Raw genomic sequence first — 13,381 nt, 5'->3', positions numbered from 1 at the left:
CTGGAGTACAAAGGAAAAAGAAAAAAATGTCAAAAAGCAAAAAGTAGTCAGATTTTGCTAATAAATCTGAACAGCTAGCTGTTTGTTATCTTATACATTTTATTTCACAGGAGACTGGCAAATCCCCTGTGGCCTCTCTGGTTAATACTTCTTGGAAAAGGAAGGCAGGAACTTTGAGTTCAACCTCAAGTGAACATTAAGATATCCACAGCTTCCTGTGAATGTGTAATTAGACTATGGGATAAAGTAAGCTATTTCTTATACTTTGCAGCAAAACTTGTATAGCGATAGTGGGGGCTCCTGAGACAAGGACAATGAGCACAATTTGTCCCTAAAGAAGTTGACTGGCCATCCAAGTCACAGAAACCAAACAACCATGACAAATGCAAGCTGGCTACTTCAAATAGCAATCTTCTTAGGAAAGACTTGGGGCAATGGTGATACTAATCACTAGTCAGGTGGCAGCAACATGTATTGAAAATGTTTTGCTTGGATTGGACCCTAGCTAGGACCTAGGTAGAGCGATAGAGTCTAGCACCCCAAGGAAAGGCCCAGAAAAAGTTAGACTTAATGCTGGCATCCCAACCAAGCAGGATAGCCTTCAATGATGTTCTGGAGCATGTCCCGGCTTCACCAGAATGCAAAAAAGGAAAGCTTGAAATGAGTGAGTCTCCCTTGGTGGCCCTTATTATGCACATTTAATACTAGAGGTTTCAGACTAATGTAGAATTAGTCTCCTACCAGAGGAGGGCGGGGGACACCTACTATCCTTCCAACTTAGTACTTGATATTTTAGGTACTGGGAAGTACTGAGTCTTCCAGCTGCTGACTTTTAACTATCTATATTTGATCATTCAGGCCCTGACAATTAGGTGACAGGACTGGAATGCAAAGTCCATCTTACCATTGTGTTCTGCCAAGAAAGTCATCAATCCACTGCATGGGGCATCCAGTGCCATGTAAGGGAATGGAATTCACCCTTTGGTTCAGTGACCTAGTGCACTAGCTCACATTATATCAATATCAAAATGATACCAGCAGATAAAAATCTAGCATTTAACGTTTCAATGTCAGTGGCCTCAGAGAAAGCCTCAACAAGTGTACCAGATGGATTCACTCTCTCAGATTTAGTTCCCTTCTCTCATAAACTCCATCAACACCAAAGGAATAATTACTGCTCAGTGGAATACTACAGAGTTCTAGCCAAAAAAAATAGTCACATCAATTTCAACCAGCAAATATGAATTTTTGGAAGAGAAAAGAAGTCTCTTTCCAGAGGCAATTATTTGTCTCTTCAGAAATGCTTCCCAATATAAAAATACTATATCTCCCCCTGATCTGTGGAACTAAAAAACGAGGAATCACAGCAGTACATCTACATGCAAGGGCTGGAAAATGTCAGGTGGGATGGGGCAGAGATGGATTTGCATAGAGCCTTGTGTGTTGCTGAGACCTGAAAGCTACAAAGCTGAGGAGAAGACCACCTAAATGTAAAACCAAGCCTAGGGGGGATCTGGAGGAGCAGCCTAGGGTCAGGTATTGTTCCTCTAGTCAGTGGCAATGGAGTTCTAACATGTGGGCTAAGGCAGTGTTTCTCACACTTTAATGGGCACCTTACTAGAATTTGAATCCTATTTCAGCAGGCCCAGTGTGGGGCCCGAGAATCTGCAGTTCTAACAAGCTCAAAGGTAATGCTGATGCTCTGGGGTCTACACTTTGAGAGGCAAGGTGCAAAGTTGGTGTCTACAGGCAGATGAGGATGGCCCTTGGGATAAGAGACAGAGCTAGGAGATTGAGGAGAGAGGATGGAGGGTGGTTTGCAGTGAGCTTATATTTTGCCTGTCTGCTCCAAGGCCACCAAAGTAAGGGATGGTCTTGCCTTTCATCAGGCCAAGGAGAAGTGTTAAAAGTAAGTCAACTATCTTTGGACAACAAAGGCAAACAGTCAAGTGGGAGATCCAATTTGTCCCTGCATCAAAATCCCTACCTCTCTCCCATCATCACCCTCCATGCCAGAAACTAAAAGATTTTCCCTTGGAGCCCTTCACAATGATGTGTATCAGTCTGGAGTATCAACTGCCTCTTTTCTTTGGCTATTCTGTTTTACTACCCTGATACAATGTCTGGCCTTCAGAAATCATATCCTCTACCTTCCTCAGCAACAGTCATCCTCAAAGACTGAGATTTAGAATCCAAATAGGCTGGAAAGGAGACATAGATTCCCAATGACAATACACCCTCCATCAAGCCATATTTTGTACTTCCCGGCCTGAGAGGGAGGGTGAGACCCTTTATGTAGACCTGATCTACCGTACTAACACATAACCAAAAGTCCCTACAATTCCAGCTGTAGGCACTACTAGTCCCCTAGCTAATTATGACAATCTATATGGCAATTACTAAACCCACGTGAGCAGGCCTGCATTTTTCCTGTCTTTCTATCATTGCAAAGAGAAGGATAAAAATAAAATAAATACAAAACTTCACAGAAATAGTGTTTAATTGGAATATTCATCTTGGAGAATAATCATCAAATGTATTCCTGAGGCACAGCAATTCTCAAGACATTTTTCTTTCATTTTTATTTTGCGTTTTTATTTTTATGTATTTTTAAAATATTTTATTAGTGCCTCTCCATTTTACAAATTATTGGATTTCAATATATATAGTATTTTCATACATGCACATCTTTTGATCATATCCATCCACTCATTACCCTCTCTTACAACCCCCTCTCCATCCTCTTATTCTTTTCTTCCTGTCTAATAATAGGATCTCTATTTTCATGTCATCTTTCTTAGATTCCACATATTAGGAAAAACATGCAATACTTGTCTTTCTGAGTCTGTCTTATTTTGCTTAACATGATGATCTCTAATATCATCCATTTTCTTGTAAATGGCATAGTTTGTATCATATTTATGCGAATAATACTCCACTGTATGTATACGACACAATTTCTTTACCCATTCCCCAGTTGATGGACACCTAGGCTGGTTCCATATCTACTGTGAATTGTGCCACAATAAATATGGGTATGTAGGTATCCCTATAGTATGCTGACTTTAATTTCTTCTGGTAGGTACCAAGGAGTGATTTAACTTGATCATATGGTAACTCTACTTTTAGGTTTTTGAGGAATCTCCATACTGATTTTCATAGTGGCTGTACTAATTTACATTCCTTCTAGCAGTGTAAAAATTTTCCTTTTCCTCCCTGCATCCTCAACAGCAATTTGTTGTTGTTGGATTTTTTTGTTTGTTTCCTTGTTTGTTTGTTTTGTTTTGTTTTTGAGACAGGGTCTTGCTATGTAGTTTAGTCTGGCCTTGAACTCATTGTATATAGCCTAGGGTGGCCTCAAACTCCTAGAAATCCTCCTGCCTCAGCCTCCTAAGTGCTGGGATTAAAGGCATGAGCTACTATACCTGGTAGTGTTTTGTATTCTTGACGATAGCCATTTTGACAGGGGTGAGATTGATCTCAATATAGTTTTGATTTGTATTTCCCTAATGGCTAAAGATGTTGAATATTTTTCATATACTTATGGGCGATTTTTGCTTCTTCTTTTGAAAAGTGTCTGTTTATTTGCCAATTTATTGAGTGGTTTATTTAATTTTTTGGTGTTAAGTTCTTTTAGTTTTCCATATATTCTAGATGATAATCTTCTGTTGGAAGAGTAGCTGGCAAAGATTTTCTCACATTCTGTAAGCTGTCTCTTCACTGTGTTAGTTGTTTCTGTTGCTGTAGAGAAATTTTTAATTTGATGTACTCCCATTTGATTCTTGTTCTTATTTCATGTGCTGTTGAAGTCCTATTCAAAAAGCCTGCCTGTGCCTATGACTTTAAGTGTTTCACCTATGTTACTTCCCAGCAGTTTCAAAGTTTCAGGTCTTATACCTAGGTCTTTTATCCATTTTGAATTGATTTTTGTACAGGGTGAGAGATACTGATCTAGTATCAACCTTCTACAAGAGGATACCTATTTTCCGCCAGCACCATTTGTTAAAGAGGCTGTCTTTTCCCCAGTGTATGTTTTTTTTATTCCTTTGTCAAGAATTAGAGTGTAGGTGCATAGGTTTCTTTCTGTGTCCTCTATTCCATTGGTGTACGTGTCTATTTTTGTGCTAACACCATGCCCTTTTTGTTACCATGGATTTGTAGTATAATTTGAGATCAGGTATTCTTCTGCCTCCAGCCTTGCTCTTTTTGCTTAGGATTGCTTTGGTTATTCTGGGTTGTTTGTGTTTTTATATGAATTTTAGCACTGTTTTTTCTACTTCTGTGAAGAATGTGATTGAAAGTTTGAGGGAGCCTTCATTGAATCTGTGGATCACTATTGGTAATATGGCCATTTCATTAATATTAGTTCTGCTGATCCATGATCATGGGAGATCTTTCCATCTTCTAGTGTCTTCTTCTATTTGCTTCTCCAGCATTCTGCAAGTCTAACTATAGTGGTCTTTCACCTCTTTGGTTAAGTTAATCCCTAGATATTTAATTTTTGATGGTATTATGAATGGGATTTTTTCTGATTTCTTTTTCAGCTAGTCATTATTGGTATATAGAAAAGTTATTAATTTTTTAATGCTGATTTTTCATCCTTTAGCTCTCAAAACTTTTACAATGTGAAATCATTTATTTCAATCCAGTGGTAGTGTGAGCCCTCATAGAATATAAAAACAAGCATAGCTGTCTGGTTGAAATGAGACTTGACAACTCAGGGCTCTATTTACTTGGAACCCGAGAGATTAATACATACAAGAGGTCCCCAAGGCGGTTCTGGGACACCCTTGATGTTTCAAAATACCTCGTTTGAAATTTACCACTGAAGCCAATATTGCTTTAACATCAGACTTTCTCCCCAGTCTCACAGGTTAGCACTCAGACACAAGAGAAGCAAAAAGCCCCAAAAAACCCAAAAAACAAAAAACCAGTAAATGAAAAAAGAAGTTGTGTCATAGTGGTCTGGGGAGTGGCTCACAGAGCTTCCAATATATCCAGATGAAGCCCCATGATCATTTAAGGAATATAGAGAACAGAGTCCTGATTCTGCAACTAACTCACTGTGTGTTGGTAAATAAAGCCCTCCCCTCTCTCAGCTTCAGACACAGATCCAGACAGCCTTTGTCCAGCTCTGTAGCTCTGGAATTTTATGATATTTTAGGGTTCCATATTTAAGTGGAGATTCACGGTCACATCATCCATCACAGACAGATGCTAGAGGAAAATAAAAAAAGGAAACCTTTATGTTGTTCCTGCTGGCATGATTTTGTGCTTTCGTTCAGAAGCTCAAAGCATTTTAATAACTTATTCTGTTGGATTCATAGCAGGAAAACAAAAAGGAAATTAATCTTGAAGAAATCATATGTCTGCAACCTTGAATATCTCTTAGTAAGGTTCCAGCTACTTCTGCAAAATGTTAGCCTTTACTAACTACTGAATCTAGGAAAAGAAGAGTAGAATTTCCCTGTTTAAGAGGAAAGAAGTGGTCTTCAGGGGTTGAGATCAGGGAGGCAGGGAAGAGGAGGAAGCACATAGTAGCCTATGTAATAGATGATGGGTGTCTGAGGCAAGGCTGAGTCAATGGAGGCAGAAAGGAAAAGACAAATCCAAGAGATACTGAGGAGGATGCACTGACAGGACTGTGTGCTCGAGTTCAGGGGGAGGAGAGGGAGAATGAATGCTGAGTCTCTTACTTGGGTAATGGTAAGCCTGATGGTGCCATTATCCAAGAGATGCCTCTGAGGAGGAAAAAGAGATTTGAGAGGAAAGATTATAAGTTGGAATCCTGACTGTGAGGTATCTGTGGGTTATCAGGAAGAAATATCCAGCAAGAATTTCTGTATACTGGTGCAAAGTCACACAGGCCTAGCTCAGGGTCAAATACAACCATGAGATTAATTTGGAAGTCTTCAGCATATACTAACCCTGCCTCCTTGTAATTCTACCACATTGCTTCATTTATTCTTTAAAGTAGTTAGAATCCCTCACCCCTTGTCAAAATATTTTAGAGTCCCTACTTACTTTGTTAGTCAGTGGGATGCACAGGTGAATATTTCACGTTATGATATGTTAATTCATTTATTTAATTATTCACTAATGTATTCATAATTCATAACATAACTTTGTGTCCCATGAATAAATACAATTACAACTTGCCAATTTATAATCAAAATAAAAATTGAAACTAATTAATAAAAAGTAGACATGGTCTCTGCCCTTGGATAGCTTGTAGTCTAGCAGGGAAGATAATTAACAAGAACAAAAGGTATAAGTATGATTTAGAATTAAGATAAATATTGTGAAGAAAACAAATGGGTGCGTTATCAAGAATTACAGGAAGAAAGGGAAAGCTCTCTGGAAAGACTTTTGAACCCAGGTTTGAAGGGCATTCCTGAGCAAGGGAATACACCACGTGAAGCCTTAGCAGCAGGAAGAATTTGCTCAGGAAGCTAGGAGACCTGTCACCTTGGTTTCTGTGATATGCCTAGAATATTTGCTGCTGTGGTTACTGATATTTAAATGACAGTAATAAAATACTACAATAAGGCATGATCATAAAATTATACCAAAGCCAAAGTACTTGATGCCTTTGAAATGGTGTTTAACAATTTTATGTTACTGATGAGGCTGGATACAGATGGTTACATTAGTCAAATGTAATATTAACTTAAGCAAAACTTTAAATAAAATTGCTACAGAGCTCTGCACTCTATTACTAATAACTCTGATTGCCTCAAATAATGGTAGCATATTGAAGCCTCACTCTGAGCAAAGTCACCATTCTACAGGGTTTCAGTCAAACACTGTTATTGAGGAAGCAATACTTAAAATAACATTTCTTCTAATGATTAAATAGAGAGTTGGCACAAACTACAGGACAGAAAAAAATCTATATAGCCGTTGGGGAAAGGATAAGTAGGTTGTGTTTTGCAATTCCTTCCTGGTGGGTTCACAATTATTCCACAGCATGACAGCTAAAATGCCTAAGAAATCGCTTACCTGAATCTCAGTAATAATTAGTCCCCTATCCTTTGTATGATCACCATGAGTTCTTTTGATCTCACTACATGGAAAGATTGAGTTTACCCATTTACAGTTCTAAGTATTTATTCCTCACAGGTACACAAAATTATGCTGGGGGTTGAACAATTCCTGGCCAGCAGTGTGTATTTTAACTAGGATGTTTAAGATGCATCAGTTGAATAATTAATGTGTAAAATCTTAGCTGGCTGGGTAAGGAAAATGAAACCAAGCTTTATTTGTTATAGACATAGAAAGCCATATTAAAGTCTTTCTGCTTTCAAGATGAAGCCTCTATGTCAAAAAAGCCAAAAGACAAAAATATTCCTGTTTGTAGTGCAATTCAAAAGGAAATTAACCAATTGTGTTAATTTGTTATGCTTGTAATTTGGCTGAAAATGGTGGTGTTGCAGTATTACAATTTAGGTGTGGGACAGCATGTAAATGAACCCTGTAGCACTTACCAACTATTCGCTTATTTCCTTGTTCATTAAACTGTTTAGAAATGTGTGGCCTGCCCATGGTAAGCTACAATTAAAACTATTTTTTTATGATTAAGGGCTATTTTTAAATGAACATTTTAAAATCCACTGGCAGCCCCTATGTCTTTTGTCCCATGCTAGCAGGGCCAACAGGATGGGTAGTTCAGAAGGGATACTTAATTGTACCACAGCCCCCAGCAAATGAGCCATATGTGATGCTGGCAGAAGACAAAAGGTCTCCAGTTTAGTGGCGGTGTGTGCATCACTAAGAGTCTGTCGATGCCATCAGAGTCCCTGGAACGTGTGGGACTTCTGGTCTAATATCAATATGTAAGCCGTTGCATCTGCAGAGGCCGAGGAGCCCAAGTGTTCAATCTTAGTTCGTTTCCTGTCATTTCCACAAACGCTAAAATGTTGACTGTCTTCAACACCCTCCATTCTGACAAATAAGCTAGCAAAAGGATCTGACTATTTATAGTTGATTTTAACTCTGGAGGTTCTCATAGGTTCAGCTCAAATGTATTCATTTTCCTCAGGTTAAAAAAAAAAAAGCCATGTGCCACAAAATTCTTTTCTACGCTTTAGAACTCAAAACTGATGTATGTGCTATACATCTGTTCCTCAATCCTAATCTTACATATGGGGAAACTTGGCCCTAAATTTTCATGACCAATTAGTGGCAGAGTACCAACTAACCCCAAAACCTCCTGCCTACTCCCCCACATCCAGGCAGGGCTCTTTTCAACACATTGTATCACCCCCAAAAGTCAGGTTGCTATACAATGTCCAGGAAGTGAGTTGTATGAAGTACTTTGCTTGTATAATGAGAGATCTATGTGGTTGTAAGTGAACAAACACCCCCAGGCTGTTATGGAACAGACTGTTTATTGAGCTTCTCAGCCTCTCTGAGTCAGGTCAAAGCTTAACAATGTACTCCATTAAGAGAAACACTGAGAAGCCCCAAAAGAGGTTGGACATCATGGTCCAAGTAGGGTTTGGCTGGCTTAGACTTGGTCTATGCCCCATTGGTCCTTACATCTGTTATCACTAACCCTGTGATTTTTGCCAAGACCTAACACTACCACACTTCTCCGAATGATTCACTCATTGATTATTACTCTTTCTTCCACCTTCCCAACTCCCATACTTCCATACTTCTTGTCCTTGGAAATTCCACCCTATTTTTGCCCCCCTCATTATCCCAGGACCCCAAATCCAGGCCACCATATTCAAAATATTCCCTCTCTCTTGGTCCAGCAGTTCCCGTGGATGAGGCCCATAGATGAAGAATGAGGTGGAGGAGATAAGAGTATTTATTTCAATATTTTTACTTTTCCGAAATATCAACTACAAAATTCTGTCAACCACCCCATGTCATAGCTACAGTGCAATGAAAACAGATACTCAAAATTTGACTGAGGGCCTTCCAAAGATCTTGAAGGGCTTGGTGAATCATCAGAAATATGAAGTTGCGTTCTACCCACAATTAAGACTGAATGTATTTTCTTATATCGTGGTTTTTTAAAATTGGTAACTTCAATATGGTTTATAGTAACTTTTTTCCTAGCAGAATATCTTCTAGGTATGAATTACTATTATTTGAGGCAATTGTTTTAGTAATGTTTTTAAATGAGCTAGAAAGTCACTCCACAAGCACAAAGATAATTCCTCATCAATGGCAGTAAAGATCTTTTTGTTTAGAGAAATAATATCTGTGTAGAGAAAGTTAGTAAGGAAATTTGGCCTTATTTAGCAAATGAGTGTTATACCAGCGATTGGTAATAAAATCAATACAGAAAAATATAATTATACCAATGCCATGTAAAAATCTGTGATAATTCAATCTTGGGCTGGCATATTTTCACCTTTATTCATTAAAAAATGGCAACAAGATTCAGGGTAAATTAAGAGCATAAGCATGAGCTCCTAGGGGTTCTTTAACCCAGTTCAGAGAACAAACCTTCCAAGCTCTCCAACATTCATTTGCATATAAATAATTACTGTGCTGATTTCAAATGATTTCACCTACTCACTGGAGCATCAATCAAAACTTCTGCTTCATAATATTTGTTAGCTGTTTATAATATTATTTCTGCTTGAAAACAAGAAAAATTATTATTTTAAAGTAATCTATAATTGAGCATTGTCACAACACCGGAATACACATCTCACACATCTGTTGGTAACAGAGAGGCCTAACTGCTGCACAGGCTCCTGTAGTTCCCCAACCACGGAATCGTCATTAAAGAGCATTTAGAAATTGCCTGTAAATGCCTGATGCACTTAGACCTGAAGCAGTTTGCCCCACTTCTAGGGGTCTACAAATCAAGTCTCCACCTCAGAACCAAAGTGCTCAGGGCTTTAAGAGAAAGGAAGAAAAGCTATGCAGCTCTACTGCTTTTACAATTAATAAAACTATAATTGGTGCTGATTGTTTTTTCAGAAAATGGGTAAAGAAGTATTCTAGAAACTCAAATGCTAAAGGGGAACCAAGAGGTCATGCAGGATGATCCATACCCTAGCAACAAAACCCCCAGCATAAGCCCAGTAATCCACTTGGAGAACTCCAGAGCCTCAGAACCCCATCTCTCAATTTTCTTCCTGTCATTCAGCAGCCAAAGCACTAGACAGTGCTTCTTCATTGGGCCCAAATGCACCTCCCTGCAATTCCTACATATTGCTCCAGGTTTCTAGGGGAGAAAAACCTTAACGTTTCTATGGTTCTTTCTATGGCAGTTTTCACATACATGTTTTCACTGGACCATCTCAATAACTCTGTGAAGCAGATATTCCTGCTACCCTTGTTTTATGGGTGAAGACCTGGAGAAACTGAAATGTCATGCCATAAAATCAAAGTCTACTAAGCTTTAGTCTCCATTACACTCACCAGAGTATTAGAGTAAGAAAGCAGCTCGGTTCAATGCAAAGTACACTGGGTCTAATTGGCATTGGAAATGCCATCTGAGAAAGCAAACAATATAGTGAAGACCTACTCTGACAGGGCCAGTGCCAATTTCCCAGCTTTCATAGCTGAGCACCACTGGGGAGAGGTCACCGAGGCCCCATCCTTCTCTCTACTGATTTCTGTCCTAACCTATGCTTCGGTTTCCAAGGTAAAGGTTGTGGAGCCTGGGGGAGCAGGTTAAACTGGGTTCAACTTTCTAAGACTTGGGCAGCTCTTCCTGAGCCTTTATACTCAAGTTAAGTACTGAGTCCCCTGAGATTTTTCCGAGTCACTCCTCCCCAGCAGCAAAGAATCTTAAAGGGCAGTCCCAACAGACCAAATTGATTTCTGTTACTGATGAATTTTAGCCTTTATAGTAGCTGTACCAAATTAAAGTGGTCTCTGAGGACTTGTATCTTATAGACCCAGAGGGAACATAACCCTCCCAATGTTCTTGGACTTGGGGTATATATCAGTAGCAGAGTGCTTACTTAACGTGGATGAGAGACCCTGGGTTCAATCCGCAGGCTCACAGAAAAAAAATTAACACACACCAAAGTCCTTGGACTTGAGGTTATTTGGCCTGTTCCAGGCTCTCACTCTCTGGTATGGAATTGCTCATTCTGTTAGGGTAACAGTCCACAGATTGTTCTCAGCACCTCAAGATCATCGGGCCTCTAGCAATGCCTCTGTGTGACATCATTCCCATCCCACTAAAGAAATTTGGTCTTTCACTAGTCCAGAAGTGACTCCTAGAACATGGAAGCTACCAGAACTTATGCTAAGGGTCAGGCAAGGAGGAGTTGGAAGCATTTCCTTTACATACAGATCTCTAAGAACTTAGATAAAGCCACAGTCACTGATGCAAGTTCTTATCAATCATCCCCTCTGGATTATAGCAAGATGATCATTCCTACCTCTAAGAAATGTCAAAGTTTGAAGCTCTTTGATTAGGAGAGAAAATAAAAGAGATGTAGTTTGTGTTCCCTTGCTATTTCCACACTAAATGCTACAGGACTGGAATTTTAGGGATCATAATTTAGCCTGTGCAACATATGACTTACTACATTAATTCAGTAAACATTTATTGGACACCTACTATATTGCTGAAAAATCAGCCACAGTCTGTCATTGGAGAGCTCACAGACTAGTAGGGAAGATGAGTGTCTATTGCCTGGACAAAATGCTTGACATGCTCAACTTAAAGGAGGAGAGGCTTTATTTTGGTCCATGGTTTCAGAGGTTTCAGTCCATGGTGGAAGGGCTCTAAGAAAGAAATAGCACAGCAGAAGGGCATGGTAGAGGATATCGGCATAACCCATCGCGAGGAAGCAGAAAGTGGAAGAGTCAGAGCAAGAGATAAATGCTCCAAAGATACTCCCTAGTGACCTACCTCATCCAACTGGGCCCCAGCTCCTAACAGCACATTCAGCTATGAACTCACCAATGGATGAATCCACTGATGACTACAGTGCCGCCATGATCCAATCACCTCCCCAAAGCCCCATATCTAAGCACATGAGATTTTGGGGGGACACTAGATCTGAAGCATAACAGTTAGCATATAAATAAAAGGGTTTCAATATGACAGTGTATAAAATAGAGAAGAGGTTCCAGAGGTGGACCTGGTTTATTATTCCTAGAAACCCTGGAAAGGCTTGCCAGAGGAAAGAACAATGTTTTGAAGCATTATTAGTGGTTCAGAAGGTAAACAGGCAGGAAGTAGAGTCAGAGCAGAGGAAACATATTAAGAGACACAGTACAATACTGCTGGAACCTGAGAAAAAGTGGGGTGATGTGAGATGAAGTTGAAGAAGTAGGAAGAAAGCAGATCAATATGCGAGGAGCTTAAAATATATCCTTTAGAAAAGTAAGTAGCTACTAGGGAGACTAAATATTTTTATGCTTCTATTTTGTTGTTCTTGTTTCTGTTTTTCTTTGTTCTTTGCAGCTATATGTTATGACTAAATGTTCAGTTTAGGAAAGTCACTTTGTGTCCATAGACTGCATGAAAAGGATTATGTGGGGATGAGAGACTAGACACAGAAAGGCAAGGCTGAAGATCACAGAAATAATCTAAGAGAGATAAAAGCTTGAACAAGGAAATGGCATGTGGATAAAGGATAGAATCAATTTGGTGAATGTTTGACTTTGTGGCAGAGGGAAGGAAGAGGAATGGTCAGATTTTTGTTCTGAGACCTCTAGATGGATGTTATTGCCATCAACCAGAAGTATAAAAGGAGAAGCAAGTTTGGGGGGTAGTTGGGTGGGGAGATTTCCGACTGAACATACCGAATTTAAAAAGTTTGAAGTATAGATGTCCTACAGATAGGTGAATAGATGTGTATGAAATTCTCAGGGTATTTTAGGACTAAAAATATATATCTGGAAGTTATAAGTGTGCAAGTAATAGTTCAAATCTTGGTATGATTAAAAAAAATAAGCAAGGAGCAAGGTATACACTGATTTCAAAAGTAGATGGTCAAGAAAGAGGTAGGTCATTTAAGGTGTAGGTAAAAAATAACTTGAGATGAAATGATCAGAGATAGGAGAATCAGGAAAGTAAAAGATCAAGAAAATCAAAAGAGGGCAGAGATCAAGAAGAGAGTAAGGAGAAAACAGTTGAGAAATAGGATAAAAGTAACATAGAACTCGGTAACGAATGGACTCTTCCCCATTCTACTTCTCTTATGACCAGATATTATGGCAAGTTTAAGTTCGGTGATTAGAATAATGGTTTAATGAAGAGAAATGGGGTACACAGAGGAAGAATAAATAAGTTGGGAGAAAAACAGATGAGTTTCAGTTGAGATACACAGGTTCTGAGATGCCATCAGGATGTTAATGTCTAGGATCAGATGGGAAACTAATCTCAGGAGAAAGGTCAGAGTTGGAAGTAAATATTGGAAATCATCTGCAAAAGGTATTAGTG

General features: G+C 39.1%; 1 long non-coding RNA gene across 1 annotated transcript in view; it reads right to left on the bottom strand.

Moving 5' to 3' along the window:
- LOC101726662 (uncharacterized) overlaps positions 1-13,381 on the bottom strand; it is a 60,179-nt gene that overhangs the window by 32,512 nt on the left and 14,286 nt on the right. The gene's annotated exons all lie outside the window — the stretch shown is intronic.

This window comes from Heterocephalus glaber, unplaced genomic scaffold (genome assembly GCF_053883595.1).
Source record: "Heterocephalus glaber isolate CG9 unplaced genomic scaffold, H.glaber_assembly_v1.0 deba00001066, whole genome shotgun sequence".
Classification (NCBI taxonomy): Eukaryota; Metazoa; Chordata; class Mammalia; order Rodentia; family Bathyergidae; genus Heterocephalus; species Heterocephalus glaber.
The sequence above is the reverse complement of the archived record's forward strand: the minus strand, read 5'-3'. Positions and strand labels throughout refer to the sequence as shown.